This window comes from Panthera uncia, chromosome D1 (genome assembly GCF_023721935.1).
Source record: "Panthera uncia isolate 11264 chromosome D1, Puncia_PCG_1.0, whole genome shotgun sequence".
Taxonomy (NCBI): domain Eukaryota; kingdom Metazoa; phylum Chordata; class Mammalia; order Carnivora; family Felidae; genus Panthera; species Panthera uncia.
In genome coordinates, this window is record NC_064808.1 from 40,084,552 (window position 1) to 40,102,599 (window position 18,048).

The 18,048-nt window shown below is 40.4% G+C and overlaps 3 protein-coding genes across 4 annotated transcripts in view; 1 reads left to right on the plus strand and 2 right to left on the minus strand.

The window, feature by feature from the left end:
• The window catches only part of NUCB2 (nucleobindin 2), a 41,023-nt gene extending 36,029 nt beyond the window's left edge, over positions 1-4,994 (minus strand). The window contains exon 1 of one of the 2 annotated variants that reach the window (XM_049618198.1): positions 4,895-4,994. The gene's annotated coding sequence lies outside the window, so the exon portion shown is untranslated. The other variant, XM_049618207.1, reaches the window with a different exon arrangement.
• Positions 1-18,048, minus strand: part of LOC125913211 (L-lactate dehydrogenase A chain) — a 968,541-nt gene that overhangs the window by 937,128 nt on the left and 13,365 nt on the right. The gene's annotated exons all lie outside the window — the stretch shown is intronic.
• PIK3C2A (phosphatidylinositol-4-phosphate 3-kinase catalytic subunit type 2 alpha) overlaps positions 5,123-18,048 on the plus strand; it is a 193,045-nt gene continuing 180,119 nt past the window's right edge. The window contains exons 1-2 of the mRNA XM_049617790.1: positions 5,123-5,276; positions 8,372-8,459. The gene's annotated coding sequence lies outside the window, so the exon portion shown is untranslated. The remainder of the gene's footprint in view (positions 5,277-8,371; positions 8,460-18,048) is intronic.

An 18,048-nucleotide genomic window follows, 5' to 3' on the forward strand; every position in this document is an offset into this window, starting at 1 on the left:
GGTTCAAGCCCCGCGTCAGGCTCTGGGCTGATGGCTCGGAGCCTGGAGCCTGTTTCCGATTCTGTGTCTCCCTCTCTCTCTGCCCCTCCCCCGTTCATGCTCTGTCTCTCTCTGTCCCAAAAATAAATAAAAAACGTTGAAAAAAAAAATTTAAAAAAAAAAGAAAATGAAACATCTCTATATATAATGAAAATCTGTTCTGTAAACACCCAAAGTTATAGAACTTAAAAAGCAATAAACCAGTTTGACATACAACTTTAAGTGTCATTTCTGGAAAGGCCGCTTTAGAACTCTCCTCTAAGCATTACCATAACCAAAGTCCTGATGCAGCTGTAGGCCAATGAAAACAGTACATCCAACAAAAGAGGAATACAATCTCTTCCTCCCTGGGATTAAAAGAAGAGTTCCAGGTTTCTTTTTCCAAGGCACTGTCCTTAGCCAGGAAACCATTGTTACGTCCTCTTGCTGTCAATATCATAATTCTAACAGTGAAGAGGAGTGGGGTAGAGAAAAATAAATCGCTTCTGAGAATTTCTCAATGGCAGCAGTGATGAGGGAGACCAGTACCCTGGTACTCAACTCTATTTTTCCCTTTAAAAATGAGTTAGCAGGAAAGGAAGATTCAAAATAAAGTATGGGATGTATGACCAACAGAGCTGAACTCCAACCCTTTCATGTATCAAGACATTAGTGGGCGCCTGGGTGGCCCAGTCGGTAAGCGTCCGACTTTAGCTCAGGTCACGATCTCACGGTTTGTGAGTTCAAGTCCCGCATCAGGCTCTGTGCTGACAGCTCAGAGCCTGGAGCCTGCTTCAGATTCTGTGTCTCCCTCTCGCTCTGCTCCTGCCCCACTCACACTCTGTCTCTTTCTCAAAAATAAAAAAAAATAAAAAATAAAAGACATTAGTATAGGGGCTAATGGGTGGCTCAGCTTGTTAAGCATCTGACTTCAGCTCAGATCATGATCTTGCCCTTCGTGAGTTTGAGCCCTGCATTGGGTTCTGTGCTGACAGCTCAGAGCCTGGAGCCTGCTTTGGATTTGGTGTCTCCCTCTCTCTCTGCCCCTCTCCCACTTGCACTCTGTCTCTGTCTCACAAAAAAGAATAAACAGCTAAAAAAAAAAAAAAAGACATTAGTATAGATATTAGGAAACCTGACTGGCTAAGTCAGTGGAGTATGTGACTCTTGATCTTGGAGTCATGAGTTCAAGCCCCATGTTGGGCATAGAGATTACTTATTGGCTCAGTCCGTTAAGCATCTGACTTTAGCTCAGGTCATGATTTCATGGTCTGTGACTTTGAGCCCCGCTTTGGGTGAGCTCGAGCCCCACTTCAGGTGAGCTCAAGCCCTGCTTCGGGCTCCATGCTAACAGTGTGGAGTCTCCATGGGATTCTCTCTCTCTCCTTCTCTCTCTCTCCCTCTCTTTCTCCCTCTCTCTGCCCCTCGAGGGATTATCTCTCTCCATCTCTCTCTCTGCCCCTCACTGACTCCCACTCTCTCTCTCAAAAGTAAATGAATAAACCTTTAAAAAATTGGGGCAGGGCACCTGAGTGGCTCAGGCAGTTAAAGGATAGGCTCTTAGTTTTGGCTCAGGACATGACCTCAGGGTTTGTGAGTTTGAGCCCCATGTCTGGCTCTGCACTGACACTGCGGAGCCTGCTTGGGATTCTCTCTCTTCCTCTCTGCCCCTCCCACCTTGTGTGTATGTGCTCTCTCTCTCTCTCTCTCTCTCTCTCAAAATAAATAAATAAATACTTTAAAAAATTTTTTCAAATGAGAGTCAACAGGATAGTGAGATTCAAAGTAAAGTATCAGATGTATGACCAGCTGAGCTGGACTCCAACCTTTCCACGCCTTTCCATGTATCAAGACATTAGTATAGATATTAATGTTCTGATGCTCATATCTGTGGAAAAGGACACCAACCAAGGAAACCATTATACTGCCTCTTTTTTCAACCTTAATTGGTTACAGTATCCTTGATAATAGGCCTACTTAATGAAAGTAGATACTGTTCCTCACCTGTATCTCTCAATAAAAAAATTTATTAAAATTACAATGTCTCCATTATTCATGTATACTGCACTTCAGATAACTTAAATACAACATGCCAAAAAGCTCTGCCAAATTAATTTTTTTTTAAATTTTAAAAAACTCTGCTAAAAACAAAAGCATGCAACGGCTATCTCAATTTCCGTTAGGTTGCTTTTAAATCAGACAATTCTGGGACCAGAAATGATCTCAGAGGTGGTTTGGTTCAGACCAAACTTTTATAAAAAGTTATAAAGCATAAGGAAGCTAACTGACCTGGCCAAAATGATTTCACAGAGCCAGGATTGGAATCTGGCCATCAAATTCTAATCAAGTATAACTTTCACCATTTCATGGTTGTTGTTGTTTTTTTTTTAACTTTGGATTGAAAATCAATAAGTGAATGTGGTTTTTCCTTAAATTACTTGAAATTGTTAGGAGCCTGTTTTTTAAAGTCTATAAACTAATTGCAAGTATCAAACATAAAAATAACAAATTTCCCTCTTCTAGATTTTCAGTTATTTAGAAAAAGTTAATCATCTATCATACCAAATATAGTCAACTCAATTACCCACAATACTTCGAAGACTATTTCAAGGATTATTTTCAACACATTTTAAAATCCTACACTTGATTCCTCCAGCTACCCAATACTTAAAAGGTATTTCCCTCAGTCATCAAAAGGGCCCTTAGAAAGCTGAAAGCAACTTAAATATTATTCTAACAAAATTAGGTTGATAGGTCTATAGAGATACACAACATATCCTAAAACACAAAGACACTGGTATTGATCATGCTGATAGTGTATATTAGTGATGATAATCAATAGCTAGTGTTTTAAAAGGTACCCTCATTGCTTTCACTGTGCATTTCATTTTAACTGGTATTTACAGAGCACAAACCAACTTGACAAAAAGCATGCTGAATGAAGTAAACAAAATGTGTGATATGAACAGTAAGTACCTCCAGAGAGCAGAATAAGGTAAACACACCCAGGACTTGGTCCTTGCAAGATGGGTAAATTAATTAAGACAGCTGGAAGAGAACAGCATGAGTAACCACAGGAGACAGATATGAATTTATCACTAGAAAGTGAGACTGATCATGGAGAGTTTTTTGGGTTTTTTTAATGTTTATTTTTTTGAGAGAACTCAAGCAGGGGAAGGGGGGGAGGAATCTGAAGCAGGCTTTGCACTGATAGCAGTGAGCCTGATGTGGGCCTTGAACTCACAAATCATGAGATCATGACCTGATCCGAAGTCAGATGCTTAACTGACTGAGCCACCCAGATGCCCCAGATCATGGGGAGTTTAAAGAACAAGATGAGAAACAGAAGTTCCCACGTTCACCCCAATGACGACAGTAATATTATTTGAGATTTCTAATTCCAAATTTCCATTTTTTAAAATTTTGGGCCCTATTAACTGAGGAATATTTGTTGAGGCATTTGTTTGCTCAGCATTTGTTGAACTTGCTGATCAAGTTTTATAAAACAAGAACTCACATTCAGCTTTAATCAGGATGAATCCTGAGGTAATTTCCATAAGGGACAAGATTTGAGAATCTGGATATTGCCTGACTCTAATTATTCAACAGAATTCACCAGGGAAGGCCTTAAGAAACAAAAATTTTAAATAGATCATAAAAGAAGCCATTAGTTATAGGATCCAAATCTACTATACCACTAGTCATACTACTTTTAACAAATTCCTTAAAGCAACTGTCTCATCAAGGGGAAGTCCAGAATCTCCTTCAAACAGAACTGTCAGAAATATGTGCATATCAGATCCAAATCCATTAGCCATACTACTTTTAACAAATTCCATAAACCAATTGTCTAGGCAATTTTTTCAATTCTTTAGAGAAAGTCCAGAATCTCCTTCAGACAAAATTGGCTATCAGAAATACTTGCATTTAACCTCCCCCTTTCACCCTCCCCTTTTTAAACCAAGATAATAGTAAGTGATTTGATATTCGTTCATATTCATCCATGGATTTAATAGCCTTAATAAAAGGCTTACATGGGAGCACTTACTTATTCACTGGTGTAAATGTACATTATCCAATTTAGGAGTTTAGTGAACACTCTGAAAATCTCAAGAGGTTCTGTCTCCCAGAACTCAGAATAATAGTTCAAAGGTTCATGTTCATACTTTCTCACTCCCCCTCTCTCTCTCTCTCTCTCTGTCTCCATATTGTAAAATACCTGGATATTGTAAAATAATTGCCAACCAAGGCCATTTGCCACCACAAACCACAATAACTCCATTTGCTTGCTAAGTTACCATTTAGGAAACACAACAAGGAAGTACCATTTCAGAAACCGAAAGATCGCATCTCACACCAAAGGTTTGTCACATAAGGGAAAACAATACCACAACTGACTTGAACTTTCTCTAAGTGTCAAGGGTTGCCGGCTTAACAGGCCGGCAGAACAGCAGGATTCGCCGGCCTAGTTTTGCTCGACCGCGCGGGGAATGATGAGCATAAGCAGGCAGCTGAAGAGTACACCCCCCTTACCAGTGGGCACCTCCCTCGCCCATCAACCTGCCAAGGTGGGGTGGACCCCTTCTGAATCTCTGTCCTGCACTCACCCACGCCTGCTTCCCGCCAAGAGCCTGTCACCCTCATCTACCCCAAAGAAAGCTTGGGTGCCCTGCAGCTAGTGGAGTGGAGAAAGGGACCCTATGCCTCAGGATGCAACTGGAAGCGCCCCTCCACCCTTGCCCACCCACTCTGCTGCTCCCCCTCTCCATTCTCACTGCAGCGTAAGGCAGGAGAAAACCTGAGCCCTACCTATCTCAGGACCCGCTCCAGCCTCCAGCCTTACGGATCCGCACCCACCTCGGGCCACCGGCCTTACCTCGCCGGATCTCGGCGTGCAAGGCTCCGCCTGCTGAATGGACGCAGTGCACAAACCTGTCTCTCCAGCCCCCCGCCCGCGATTTTTTGCTCTATACCTCACTGACCGCGCTCTCCCGCCTCCTCGCTGCCTTGGCGACAGCCCCCGCCCCTCCGGCAGCCGCTGATTGGTCCGAGTGGGATCGCGGAAGTTGCCGATTGGCGGGGGCGGAGACGAGGCCGCGCCCGCCGGCTGAGAGATGGGCGGTGTGGAGCAAGAACGCTAAGGAGCCTGGGGGAGCCTAAGCCAAGAGGGACGTGGCGCTCTACGACGCGGACCGGGAAGCCGCGCCCCTTCCTTCTCTGGCTTTCATGGAGAGGGCTGCGAAGCAGGATTTGGGCGGGTGAGGTGCTGCCCCGGGATCGGGACAAAGCCCCAGGGATCGCCTCCCCTTTGGCTGCCGGCCTGCGTAGGCAGCGCCCAGACCCGTCAGAGACAGGCTGTCAGGCCCTTTTTCGCCTACAGGCCTCGCTCGGGGCTAACACCCCCGGCCTCCTCCCTGGCGGGAATCTGTGTCCCCTTTGCAACCTCACCCACCCGGGTTATGGAAGGCCCTCGACCACTGAGCTTGACTGCTTTTTACTACCCCTTTCACACCCCTCTGTGCACACTTCTCTTTTCTCTATACCCTCCCCTCGTAGAACTGAGACGCTACTACACCACCCCCCTCACTTTAAAGATGGGAAAACTGACTGAGGCTCCAAGATATACGTAGTTCGTGTTTCGAGGGTTACAGAAACTTTTGGAGCCTCGAGGCTGCGCTTGAGTCTGTCAAATAATAGTATCGCTCTGAGCCTTAAGTTTTCTAGCTTGCAAAAAATAGTATCTACCTCAGAGTTATTAGTGAGCATTAGATAAGTATAACATTCCAGAAAACCGGTACAGAACCTGCTGCATATATGTTAATAATGGTTACTTCTTTTTATCAGGAAGTAATGGAGGGTAATAACTAACTGCACCAATTTGGAGCCAGACTGCCTATGTTGCAAAACCGGATTCAGTTTATCATAGGTATTCTAAGTTACTTAAGCGCTTTGTGCTTCAGTTTCCTTGTCTGTAAAATGAGGATAATAATAGAACCCTCCTTACAGCGTTAGTAGAAAAGTGACAGGCACATAGTAAACGGTCAATAAATGTTAGCCATTCTCACCTTAGTGGCTTAGTGACTGTAATTCAAGTCTCTGGTGTCTAAGACCAGCAAACTTTGCTCTGACACACTTCCCATCAACATACTTAGAACAGTGCCTCAAACCTTTTTAAGGTTCAGTTAGAAACTCTTGTCTGGTTTTTTTAAATCAAAATCTTAAACTTTCTCCCTTACCATCATCAAAGTCTTAGAATGTTGTGACTCTGCCTCTAATGAAGGTTTAATAACAGATAAATGTAAGGAAAATAATCATGTTCTGTTCCGATGGGTAGATTGAAAAGCAAAAGCACTAGAGTAAGAAAGGATATTCAAGAGGTTATGGTGTAGGAGCACTGCATTTCAATTTGAAAAACATGGGAAATATTATTGCCTATTGGTTATGTATCATCAGTAATCAATATTAGTGTCAGATCAGGAGACAATACCACATCTCAACACTATGGAAAATGCTAAACTGTAAACACATTAAAGGCAGGAACTATCTTCCACATTTTTATTCCCCATTATCTACCACAGGGCCAAACGCATAGTGCCTAATCCAAACACTAAGATTCGAGATAGACCCTTTAAGGGGAGACCCTGAAAGATCTGGTAATAATCTATCTAGATTATTTATAGTAATCCAAGGAGATGAATAATGGAAAATAAGAAAATTGCATCAGCCCAGCAATAAAATGGAAGTAAAAAGGATAACGTACACTAGCTTGGTGACTGAGATGCCAGCATTGTTCTCAGCAATATTCTGGCATGAACAAAGAGAGAAGACAAGGAAGACAGGATAAACAAAGATTAAACAGCAAGATCCAGGATTAGGAGAAATTGCTGAGGAAAATATTTCAGGATGTCATGTGCATATAAAGCAGGCAGCTGCATCTCTTATACTAATAAATATTGTTTTGTGGTAGAGAAAAATAGAAACGTTATAATGAGCCCTGAAAACATCCTATATTATGGGACTAATAAAGAAATGTTACTTTACTTAATAGGTAACCCCAAACGTAGGGGGTTTAGCACCGATGGAAAATCTCCTATTGGGGAGGAAGACTGGAGAACATACTATTATTACAGTACAAGGGGGAAAAAACAAGGTTTTGGAATCAGAACTGGGTCCCAGTCCTGCCTGGATTAAAAACCCTGCTCTATCTTTATTAACTTAATTTCCTCTGGCAAATTACTTAACCTCTCTCCATAGCATAGTTTCCCCATATCTAATATGGAGACAATAAGGGGCACCTGGGTGAATCGGTGGGTTAGGCATCTGACCTGGGCTCAGGTCATGATCTCAGGGTTCATGAGTTCAAGCCCCGCATCAGGCTGTCAGCTGTCAGTACAGAGCCTGCTCCAGATCCTTTGTCCCCCTCTCTCTCTGCCCCTTCCCCGCTCATGCTTGCACTCTCTCTCTCCAAAATAAACATTAACAAAAAAGATTCTCTGCCTCTGCCCCTCTCCCCAACTCAAGCTTGCTCGCTCTCTCAAAAATTAAAATAAAATAAAATAAAAATAACATGGAGACAATAATAGTTTCCCCTCTTAGAGTTCTAAAGATTAAATGAGTTTATATTTGTGAAGCAGACCAGTGCCTGGCATACAGTAACTGCTATTTTAATGTTTGATAAAATATTGGTTTCAGTTTCTACATCTGTATCCTGGGATGTTAGTACTGGACTTACTGTAATGATTCGAATGATGTATATAAAGTGTTAGAAAGGAGATGCTCAGGGCGCCTGGGTGGCTCAGTCGGTAGGCGTCCGACTGCAGCTCAGGTCACGATCTCACGGTCCATGAGTTCGAGCCCCGCGTCGGGCTCTGGGCTGATGGCTCAGAGCCTGGAGCCTGCTTCAGATTCTGTGTCTCCCTCTCTCTCTGCCCCTCCCCCGTCATGCTCTGTCTCTCTCTGTCTCAAAAATAAATAAACGTTAAAAAAAAATTAAAAAAAAAAAAAAAGAAAGGAGATGCTCAATAGATATTATTCTCTTCCCTTCCCCCACCCCCAGCCTGTTAACTTTGAATCCCTATCTGATTATCACTGCCACTGCCATCAAGGGGCTATTGCTCAACCTGGTCTACGCAAGGATAAAGTATCTTTCTTGATTTCCCCCAGCTCAGATGAGAAGCTCAAAATGAATTTACTGGAGGCGAGGAGAAAATGGAAGGGAACAATTCCTGAGAACCAGCTGATGTGAAGCCTGCCCCCATTGCACATCTGTTGATATTTCCAGCAGGAAAAAAAATGGTGTCAAGGAGATCTGGCTTCCTAATACCTCAATTCTTACACTTCTCAATTCTTCTAGGATCCCACAGAACATCAGCTGGCCAAGCTCTTCATTGTGTTCAGAAGAAGGTAGAGGGAGGCAGGCATGAGTATTTACTGAAGAGAAAGTAAGTAATCAGACACAAGAAAACTCAATAGTACGCTCTACCTGGGAGCCAAGACTTACTCATTTTTATTAAGATCTAGTACAGAGGTCAGCACTATGACCAAAACTATGGCCCTTGGACCAAGTCAAACAACTGCCTGTTTTTGTGAATAGTTTTCTTGGAACACAGCCATACTCACACTCATTTGTTTATGTACTGTCTCTGGTTGTTGTTGTACTACAATTGCAGGGTTGAGTGGTTGTAACAGAGACCTTTTGGCCCTCAACACTAAAAATATTTACTACCTAACTCTTTATAGAAAAAAAGAATTGCTAACCCCTGATTTAGAAAATTCTGCCAGAATCACCTTTTCAGTATCCTCAGTGCAAAAATTTTCACCTTCATAAAATCCTCTAATCCATTGCTTCTAATGTGCGTACAAATCACCTGGGGATCTTGCTAAAATGCAGCTTCTGATTCAGTAGATCTATAATGAGGCCTGAGATTCTGCATTTCTAACAAGGTCTAGGGGATACCACTTGATCTGGATCAACGTGACTTCATCGGGGGTTTTTTCTTTTTTTTTTTTTTCTTCATTGAGATGTAATTGACAAATAACATTATATTAGTTTCAGGTAGACAACATAATATTTCAGAATTATATATTCAATATGTATATATTGTGAAATGATCACCACAATAAGTCTAGTTAACATCCGTTACCATACATAGTTACAAATTATTTTCTTGTGATGAGACTTAAGATTTACTCTTTTAGCAACTTTTAAAAATGCAATACAGTATTTTTAAACTATAGTCACCATGCTATACTTTACATCCTCAGGATTTACTTATTTTATAACTGCAAGTTTGTACCTTTTGACCACCTTCACCTATTTCACCCACTCCCCACCCCCTAGATCTGGCAACCACAATCTGTTCTGTCTTTGAGTTCAGTTTTGTTTTTACTTTCCACATATAAGTGAAATCATATATTTGTCTTTCTCTATCTGACTTATTTCATTTAGCATAATGTCCTCAAGGTCCATCCATACTGTTGCAAATGGCAGGGTTTTCTTATTTTTATGGCCAAATTATTCCATTGTATATCAATACCATAATCTCTTTATCCATTCATCCATTAGTGGACACCTAGGTTGTTTCCATGGCTTGGCTACCGTAAATAATGCTGCAATGAACTTGGAGATGCAGGTATCTTTAATTTTTTTTTTCAACGTTTTTTATTTATTTTTGGGACAGAGAGAGACAGAGCATGAACGGGGGAGGGGCAGAGAGAGAGGGAGACACAGAATCGGAAACAGGCTCCAGGCTCCGAGCCATCAGCCCAGAGCCTGACGCGGGGCTCGAACTCACGGACGGCGAGATCGTGACCTGGCTGAAGTCGGACGCTTAACCGACTTCGCCACCCAGGCGCCCCAAGATGCAGGTATCTTTACAAGTTAGTGTTTTCATTTCATTGGGATAAATACCCAATAGTGGAATTGCTGGATCATATGGTAGTTCTATTTTTAATTTTTTAAGAAACCTCCATATTACTTCCCATGGTGGCTGCACCAATTCACACGCCTACCAACAGTGCACAAGGGTTTCCTTTTTTCCACATCCTTTCCAATACTTGTTATTTCTTGTCTTTTTGATAATAGCTATTCTAACAGGTATGTCAGTGAGGTGATATTCCATTGTGGTTTTGACTTGCATTTCTCTGATGCTTAATGATATTGAGCATCATTTCATGTGTCTGTTGGCCATTTGAATGTCTATTCAGATCTGTTGCTAATTTTTAAATTATATTTTTTTTTAAGTAATCTCTACACCCAACATGGGGATTGAACCTAGACCCTGAGATCAAGAGTTGCATTCTCTATTGCCTGAGCCAGCCAGGCACTCCTTTTTTTTTTTTTTTTTTTTTTTTTTTGGCTATTGAGTTGTATGAGTTCTTTATATATTTAGTTATTAACACCTTACCAGACATATGATTTGCAAATGTTTTCTCCCATTCCATAGATTGCCTTTTCATTTTGCTGATGGTTTCCTTTGCTGTGCAGAGACTTTTGTATGTGATGTAGTCCCATTGGTTAATTTTTGTGTTTCTTACCTTTGCTTTTGGTGTCAGTTCTAAAAAGTCATCAACAAGACCGGTGTTAAGGAGCTTACACCTATGTTGAAGTTCTTGTAGGAGTTTTATGGTATCAGGTTTACATTATGTATTTAATCTATTTTGAATTGATTTTTGTTTATGGTGTAAGATAGTGGTCCAGTTTCATTCTTTGACTTGTTGCTGTTTAGTTTTCCCAACACCATTTACTAAAGAATCTATCCTTTCCCATTGTTCATTCTTCACTCCTTTGTCAATAATTAATTGGCCATATATGCATGAGTTTATTTCTGGGTATTCTGTTCCACTGAACTATTATGTCTGTTTTTATGCCAATGCCATACTGTTTTGATTACTATAGCTTTCTAATATAGTTTGAAATCAGAAAGTATGAAGCCTCTGGCTTTGTTATTCTTTCTCGATTGCTTTGGCTACTTGGGGTCTTCTATGGTTACATATTAATTTTAGGATTGTTTGTTCTATTTCTGTAAAAAATATCACTTGAATTTTGATAGGGATTATATTGAATCTATAGATTGCTTTGGGTAAGTATGGAAATTTTGACAATATTAATTCTTCTAGTCCATGAACATGGAATATCTTTTCATTTATTTGTGTCTTCTTCAATTTCTTTCATCAATGTCTTACAGTTTTCAGTGTATAGGTATTTCATCTCCTTGGTTAAACTTATTTTCTAGGTATTTTATTCCTTTTGATGCAATTGTAAATGGGATTATTTTCGTAATTTTTCTTTCTCATCAGTGTTTATTATCAGTTCTCTCATTATTTCTTCCTTCATTATCTAGCTTAATTTCTCTGGTTCATCAGTAATATAAGTCCCATATAAACATCAACTCCCTTGTATTTCTTTCCCTGTATTTCTCTGACCTGAAGAAAAACCCAGCTGTGGATAAACTCAAAATATTCCTTTTCCTTATCTCTAGCAATGTAGTTCTGTATTGCTAGAGAAATATCATTAGACCCATGTCTCTAAATTCATGGTCACCAACCTCAGACAGACTCTAACCACTGCCCAGCAGTCTTCCAGTGTTTAGCATATTCTCTCTTGCATGCTTACGAAGGCCATTCCAAGTTTCTTGCTTCTTAGACCTCCCATTTGACATTCCCACTCATTTTCACTTGATCTTAAGTCAGCTTTGTTGAGAAGCTCCTTGTACAAGTTAAGGAAATCTTGTTTTAAAACAGGATTTTTCAACAACAGCATTACTGATACCTTGCGTCAAATATGTTTTGTTGGGGGGATTGTACTGTGTATTATAGATGTTACCCACATCCCTGGTATCTTCATTCTAGATGCCAAAAATACCACCCTCGGTTGTGGCAACCAAAAATATCTCCAGAAATTGCCAGGTATCCCTTAAAAGGCAAAATCTCCCTAGTTGAGAACCATTGGTTTAAAACAACAGATACCAATTCTAGCTAACTTAAAGAAAAGGGAGATTTATTGAGAGGATAATTGAGTAACTCAAAGACAGACTAAGCAGGAAAACAATTCCCGGGGCAAGAGATCTTGGGCCTTCTTTCTAGAAGGGATAATAGATTATCTCCTTATGTCTTTGGGTATTCCTAATTAAGTTTAAATTTTTCAGCAGAAAGAATCTAAGTTCTGTTTAGATCAGGTATCTATTCCTGTGGCCTGGAAATAGAGTCTATAACCAGAATCAAACTAGGAAGAGGTGTTCAGCAGTAAAAAAGGAATAGCCACCATACTTCCCTCGTATTCTATATCTGTATTCAGCTAAAATGACATAAAACCTGACTACAGAGGCTTCAATGAATTGGAGTTTATTTTTCTGTGATAAAAATAGGTCTGGAGCGGGGGCCCCTGGGTGACTCAGTCCGGTTAAGCATCCAACCCTTGATTTTGAGTCAGGTCATCATCTCAGTTTGTGGAACTGAACCCTGCTTTGAGCACAGAGCTTGCTTGGGATTCTCTCTCTCTCTCTCTCTCTCTCTCTCTCTCTCTCTCCCTCCCCCACTTGCATGCATTCACTTGCACTCTCTTTCAAAGTAAATAAATAAACTCAAAAAAACATAAGTCTGGAGGTAAATAGCGGTCAGCATTGCTTCGGCTGCTAAACAGTGTCATGATAGTCTCTTTCCTTTTCTCAGCTCTAGCTTTTCATTTTCAAGTTTATTGAAGGTTGAAAGATGGCTATTATACTTCCTGCATCATGAACTTGACCACATTCAAAAATAGGAAAAACATAGGAGTTTGAGGAAAGCAACAAAGGTCCTTTTATGTCAGAAGTTCCTTCCCCTTTTCTTAGCAAAGGAAAAGCTTCCACTGAAGCCCCCTCAGCAAACAACTCTTAAGTTCCATGGACTAGAAATAGGTTATATGGTCATTTTCTTAGCTGCAAGATATGATGGGAAAGTTAGTATCTGGCCAAGGGGAATGCGACTGTCATGACTGGCTGATACCAGTCACTATTAACTCCCTAGGTCTGGGCCACTGGTGCCAAATTTTGGGCTCTATTCGCAAGAGAAGAGGGCCTGAGCTGTTGATTAAGCAACAATGTAGTGTCTGCCACGTGTTCCTACTATCAAATCCACAAACCTACATGATTCTGTAGTCATTTCCTTTCTTTCCTTCTGTAACAATAAAAGGCAGTCCCTTGACTTATATTCTGAATCCATTCCCCTCACTCAGTTCTCAAGGACTTCACTTTTTTCACTTGACTATCCTCTTTCTTTCCTGTATCATTTATCTCCTCTACCTATTGAATCACACTCTAGGCATACAAACATGCTCTAAGAGTGTTTTCCATCTTTAAAAATCCCTTTCTTATGGATGGATAAAAAGATTTGATAAAGGAAATAGAGTAACATTTTTATTATAGAATTTAGTGATATTTGCTGTGAAATTTGTTCCATTTTTCTGTGTGTTTAGAACTTTCATAATAAAATATTTGAGGGGCACTCGGATGGCTCAGTTGGTTAAGCATCCAACTCTTGATCTCAGCTCAGGTCTTGATTTCAGGATTGTGAGTTTGAGCCAGACTATTGGGCTCCATGCTGGGCATGGAGCCTACTTAAAAATAGAATAGAATAAAAAAATAAAAAGAATAGAATTAAAGTAAAATAAAATAAAATAAAATAAAATAAAATAAAATAAAATAAAATAAAATATTTGAAATAAAATCCTTACCTTGATTCCAAATCACCCTCTAAATTCTTTCTCTGGTTATTGTTTACTCAAATTCCTTTAAAATTTCCTTTCTCTACTTGCTCCCCTCCCTTTTACTCTCAGTTTATGCCAATCTGGCTTTCATCTCCTCCACTCCCCTTAGATTGCTCACCTTTGAATGGACAGTTTCCTGTCTTCGTCTTGTTCAACTGTTAGCAGAATTCTTTGCTGCTAACTTCTCCCTCTTTTAAATTCTTTACATTCTTGGCATCTGATACCATTGTCTCCTAGTTTTCTTTCTACCTTTGTAAACACTCCTTTCAGTCTCCTTTGCAACATTCTTCTCCATTACCCAGCTTCTAAAAGTTGGAATGTCTCAGGGGTTGGTTCTGGAACCACTTCTCTGTCTAGGGCCAGTTCTTACACAAGGGCACTATTGGTGTTTTGTGTTGGGCACTTCTCCATTGAGCAGGATTTGCCATGTATTTCAGGATGTTTTACATTCCTAGACCCTACCCCCTTGTCCCTCTGGTCAATTTGACAACACAGATTACCTCCAAGCAGTCCCTAAAAAAATGATACCTCTCAGGGTTAAAAACAATTTTGAATCTTACTGAGTGATCCCAGCCAGTCCATTACATTAAATATACTTATGCTAATTCTCAGTTATCTCCCGCCCAAACATCTCTTTCAAACTCTAGACTGCCTCCAACTCTGTGCATGGTATTTCTATTTGAATGGCCTATTAGAGAAGGCCTATAAATTTTTGATGACTCAATGATATAATTAACTATCTTAATTCACCCTCTTGTCTAAAACTAAGTTCTTGATCTTTTCCTACCTGTTGTTCCTTGTGGGAGGCATGGAGATATACTGCTAACATACCCTTCAAGAAAGGACTGGCTGCCCAGCTCTGAGGAGTGTGGTTAGCTGACAGCCTCTAGTTCTTACTTGCTTCAGGGTCCACCTCAGCTTTAGAGCCAAAGTTACACTCTTCTTAGAATATAACTGAGAGCATACTCTTCTTGGGGAGGCTCCCAGCCAGTGAACGAGCAAGGTGGTAATACAAGGGCCTACTCCAATGCAGAACTCCACTAGCTCGTAGTCTTTGCCCTGGAGCTCCCCATTAGGCTGGCAGAGATGATCAGCTTTGCATCACTTTCTGTGACCTCCCTCTTCACAATTCTGCTTCTGCTGCTTTTCCTTTTAGTAGTGTTATTCCCTGATAGACCTTTTACACCTCTGTCTTAACATCTGCTTCCCAGAGAACCTATTCAGCATTCTATCTTTCTCATTTCAGTAAATGGTACGCACCCAGTTGCTCAAGCCACAACCCTGTGAGTCATCCTTGATTCTTAGTTTTCCTTCATACTACCTAACTAATCCATCAACACATTCTGTTGATTCTACCTCCAAGGTACATGATATCTCTCTCTCCTGCTACCAGCCCCGCCCAAGTCATCATCATTTCTCACTGGAATACTGCAAATGGCCTCAAACTAGTATCCTGCCCCACTTTGATCCCCTACAATCCATTCTCCACACAGCAGTTGGAGGTGATCTTCAAAACATAGCCCTGCTCTATATGAAAACAGTGGCTTCAGGGTGCCTGGGAGACTCAGTCAATAGACCCTCCTGAGCCTCAGACTTTGGCTCAGGTCATGATCTTGCAGTCTGTGGCTTCAGACCTCACTTCGGGCTCTGTGCTGACAGCTCAGAGCCTGGAGCCTGTTTCTAATTCTGTGTCTCCTCTCTCTCTCCCTCTCTCTCTCTCTCTCTCTCTCTGCCCCTCCCCCACTCACGCTCTGTGTCTCTCACAAAAATAAACATTAAAAAAAATTTTTTTAAGATAAAAACATAATACAAAGAAAACAATGGCTCCTTATCCAAACTCCTTACTCTTCTATCAAGGCTCTTCATGATGTCTCCTATCTTTCCGTTCAGCCTCATTTCTCACAACCCTTCTCAGTCACTATACCCTAGCTGTATTGGTTTCTTTGTTCTTAGAAAAAAGCTAAGGCTTTTGCCCAAGCTGTACACACTTCAGTAACCACTGTTTCCCCCTACATTTTACATGGCTGGATCTTTCTTATTAGAATTCAAGTGCCACTGCCTCAGAAAAATCCTCTCTGACCACTCAATCTGAAGTAATTTCCCTCTCTTCCTTTCTATTATTCTCCCTAAGAGTATATGTATGTGTGTATGTATGCATATATATGTGAAATTCATTTACATATATAGATATTCATATATACACACTTCTTTCCTTAATTGTTTTTATCTGCCTCTCTCACTAGACCATATGATCTTATTTGGTCTATCACTATTTACCCAGAGCGTAGCACAGTGTCTGATGCATACAGTAGGCAATCAATACATATTTGTTGAGGGGCTCCTGGGGGGCTCATTTGGTTAAGCGTCCAACTTTGCCTCAGGTCATAATCTTGTGGTTCCTGAGTTCAAGCCCCACATCAGGCTCTGTACTGACAGCTCAGAGCCTAGAGCCTGCTTCAGATTCTGTGTCTCCCTCTCTATCTGCCCCTCCCCTGCTCATGCTCTGTCTGTCTTTCTCTCTCTCTCTCTCTCTCTCTCTCTCAAAACTAAATGAACATTTAAAAAAAGTTTTTAAACAATACGTATTGGTTGAATGGATGAAAGGAAGATCACCTAATTATGTTAGGTCATTATGTTGTTAGGGATTTTTTTTTTCTTAGTGTTTTAGCAAAGGGATTTGATTTTTGTTTTTGTATTTTTTTCTTTAGAAATAGAATGGAAATTGTATCCTCTGCCTACTGATATTATAGTGATTGACATATAGGAGATAAATATTAATAACAGGAAGTCATAATATCTAGATCCATGTTATAATGACCATAATTTCAAGAGTCTCTTACTTTAAAAATTAGTCTATTCATACCCCCAAAATTTTATAATATCCTTAAAACAATAATCCTACTCCCACTTAACAATCTTAAAAAAAAGAAAGAAAGAATAAACTAGTGTGAAGAATCCTGAGGTATATATTCCATGGATTATAAAAATTTAGTGAGAATAAAATTTAGTCATGCTGTAGTAAGGAACATTATCAAATAAATATTGTGTGCTACATTGATAATTTTCTTTCCTTCCAGCAAAAAGCCTTAAAATGTGCAGTGACTACAGTAAAATAAATCTTATTTCTAATCTCTGGATTTTCATTCCATGAAAATGATAACCTCTCACTCCCGTTAAGAAACAGACAGTATATCCAGAGAGCAGAATCTCTTTCAAGATCTTCTATAAAAATACATTAGGATAAAAGTTAACCTGAAATACTTGGAAAACTAAGTTTATACTTTTTACTCACTCTAAAGGATCTAAATCACAATTTTTAAGCATCCTTCTGTAACTTTGATGATTCTTTCAAAAATCTTTGTTAATGCAAACATTTTCTTTTTTCTTTTCTTTCTTTCTTTTTCTTTTTTTTTTTTTTTTTTAGAGAGCAAGAGAATCTTAAGCAGGCCCATGCCCAGTGCAGAGCCCAATATGGGGCTCAATCCCACGACCCTGGGATCATGACCTGAGCTGAAATCAAGAGTCAGACACTCAACCAACTGAGCCACCCAGGTGCCCCATGTTAATGCAGACATTTTCTTATATGACATCATGAAACTTTCCCAAACAACCTCATCCTTTTGTGATGCCATACAAATGGTTATCTTCCAACTCCCCATCACAAGTTGCAGTCCTGGGAAGAGGTCACCATCATGTCATCATCATGACACAAGGGTTGATACAAAGAGATATGCAAAGGATTGCAACGATATGGAGGAATGAGTTGCCTTTCCAAGGTGGTAGGGCCATTCATTTGTCATTAAGGGTGTGGCTAGACAAGAGTGGAGGGAAGACTGTTAGCATAGTTCATGATAACACAAGGAGAGGGGTAAAATTTGATGCCTCAAGGGTTGGGCAAACTCTGAAATCACTAGAAGGTGGTACAAAATAGTACTGCACAAGAGGAGGAGGGGTGAGTCCATATTTGGGAAATCAGTAATGTCAGAAGGAAATGGAACAGTCCTTCATTCTTTCAAGTATGATATCACAGAAAACTACGAAAGGTTTAGACAAAGTCTCACAAACTGGTGCCCAGGAGTAGAATCAGGCCCATAGACTTGTTTTGTTGGCCTCCTTAGTGGGCTGGGTTTTTTCCCAGTTAGTTGCCAAATTGGGAGTTTCCATAATAAAAAATCAGAATTTTTGGCTTCTCTTGAAAATGTTGGAGTTCTGACAATGCTTTGTCTGCCTTCCTACATGGCAGCGGCTAGCTGTAGCAATATAACAGCTTCCTTCTTTGGGCAAAGCAG